A 2657-nucleotide genomic window follows, 5' to 3' on the forward strand; every position below is an offset into this window, starting at 1 on the left:
TTGGAACTGAAATGCTATGTTGTTGTTTGTTTGTTTGTACAATGGACGTCTCTGGAAAAGATTACATGCATGAACAAATGATATCTAAGCTCAGATAAAAACAATAATAGCTTTCTTTTTTAGGAAAAAAACAATAATAGCTTCTTTGAGCAAAAAACAATCTTTAATGATTTAAGCCACGCCGCGTCATCGTGATGTCATCTGACAAATCTGAACCGTTAGATAACAATGTATCAGCATGAGTGATGCCAGTAGCAACCAGTTTCTTTGGACTTCTAGGGATACATAACTCTAGAAAGTTAGACATAGGTAGATAAAAAATTACATACTCCGTGACCAGAGCTTAAGCTTCTAATAAAAAACGTTAAGGGGACTCTAGAAAGTTATAGAGAAGTATATGTATATAAATATAATATGAACTTTAAACGGATTGGAATTTGTGGGATCTTCCTAGTGCATAATCCCAGAAAGAAAATTTATTAACCAACGGGGAAAAAAGTGATGGGAGATTAGAGCAAAACCTTGCTGAGCTCGGCGTCCAAACCCGCCGGAAGGTTCGCGGTGGTGCAAGCGAAATCAGAACTGAGTAGAGCAGTGTTACAACGACAACAAAATACGGCTGACATCGTGAAGTTTTACTGTCGCTCAGCGGAGGGCAGATGCGTGATTTGTTGCTCCCTGCTTGTCGCAGTCGACGACGGTCGCAGACTGGCAAGCAGCCGCCGCCGTTGAATGGGAGAACGACTGAAGAGTGGGGAACGTGTGCGTGAGCTTGACGGGGATTCCGTTGGGCCTCCGCGTGCTGCGAATTTGAGTACCTGGGGCTGGCGGCTTCAATTTTGGCCCACCAGCAGAAATTGGAGTAGAGGCTACCAAAGCACCCAAGGCCCAAAGGAGCCTGGCTCGCATAGCCGCATCTAGACTGAATATGCAATAGTTGTTCGTGTTTACTGAATTTGAGCGTTTAATTGATTAGATGCACTAAGATATTTGGTAATTGGTATATAAAATTAAAATGGAAAGACAAGAACAAAAATAGTATTTACTTTGTTTATACTTTACAATACTTATTTTCTAAGCCTCAATTTATTTTTGCAACATACTGATATACTGCAAAATATGCTAATTATTTGCTAATATCATTTCATTCTTGCTTTCTAGGAGCGAGGTGCTGGCTGCTTTTGCACGCTGAGGAACAAGCCCAGACCTTCACCCAGGCATCCAAACATTGAGCAGCTACATGCACGAAGCCTAGTCAGGACGTTCGCAAGGAACCAAGTACATTTAAAAAAAACACACACACAAGAATAACGCTGATAAATTCTAAATTCAAAAAAATGCAAACAGCCGAAAACTTAAACTCGAGTGAATAGATTTTAACATAAAAACTGAGCTAGCTTGGTTGATTCCTGCTTGCTGTTGCAGTTGTAGTGCATTTCTCGGACTCATGTGTGCGTTTTGTCCGGAGTCCCGCACTTGGACAGGTCCTTCCATGTGAACTTCTGCCTCTTCTTCTCCTGCGGCATCAGGCCCGAGTAGTTCTTCCATTGGTCGAGCACGTCCCTTAGGTCGTGCAGCTTGTTCCCGAGCCCCACGCAGCAGTTGGCGTGCATGGTGCACGCCGCGGCCATGTCGATGTGGAAGATCCGGCAGAAGCTGCCGAAGCGCGCCTAGTCGAGGAACTGGACGCGCGCGCCCAGGTCATGGGCGAGCTCGTGCTTGATCTCGTTGAAGATGGCTTGCTCGTGGTTCGGCGGGAACCGCGCCCGCGCCGCGCCACCGCCGCAGCATCTCCACCGTCCGGTTCGTCGCCTTCATGTAGAAGAACCCCGTGTTGGGCCAGTTGTCAGGCTGTCGACGTCGCCGGAGAACACGTCGCTCGACGTCGTCATGTCCGCGAACACGCTGATGTGCCGGAACGGGTTGCGGAACCACAGGATGTCCACGTCCTGCACGGCACATCTTGGACAATCGCCGCCGTCGTCAGCCCAGATCAGGAGGAAACTTCGGATTATTCAACGATGATTGGTGCCGACGCGTACCGTGAAGAGGAAGCTGTAGCCGAGCTCGAGGACGCGCTGCTGCAGGGAGAGCTTGGTCCAGACGAGCTCAACGTAGGCCTCGGTCATGTAGTTGTTGGCGGAGCTGAGGTCCATGGTCTTCACCTGCAGGAGGTAGCAGTGTGGGTGCACGGCCTTGCAGTAGCTGAACGCCTTGGCGTCGACGGCGACGACGAGGACATTGTCCAGGAGGTGGCCGATCCCTTCACCGACCTGGAAGCTCTCGCGGAAGAGGCCGAGAAGCGAGTTGGGACGCGCGAACGCTTCGTTCACCGACGTGATGATCACCGTCCTGTCGTCGGTGGCTACCTTGGGCAACATCTGGGCCAAATCTGCAAATTCAGACTGAGGAAGGATCCCATCAGTTTCGCCATTCTGGCATTCAGCTTTCATGCGAAGCAAAAATCATTCAGATTTCCTGAAATTGGCTGTACGACCCCAGTTTTGCAGCAATGGTTAAAGTTAACTTCTCCCTCTGTTTCATAATATTTGTCATTCTGTTTTAATCTCACACAAGACACAGGAGTATTAAAGAGAGAAAGCAACGCTCTAGCTTTTCGAGGACAGATCATTGAGCATGTAAAATTATGCACGTGC

General features: G+C 48.2%; 1 pseudogene; it reads right to left on the minus strand.

Moving 5' to 3' along the window:
• Positions 1–1445: 1445 nt before the first annotated feature.
• LOC136460195 (uncharacterized protein At4g15970-like) lies at positions 1446–2453 on the minus strand (annotated as a pseudogene).
• Positions 2454–2657: the final 204 nt, after the last annotated feature.

Source organism: Miscanthus floridulus, chromosome 6 (assembly GCF_019320115.1).
Source record: "Miscanthus floridulus cultivar M001 chromosome 6, ASM1932011v1, whole genome shotgun sequence".
In the NCBI taxonomy this organism is placed as follows: Eukaryota; Viridiplantae; Streptophyta; class Magnoliopsida; order Poales; family Poaceae; genus Miscanthus; species Miscanthus floridulus.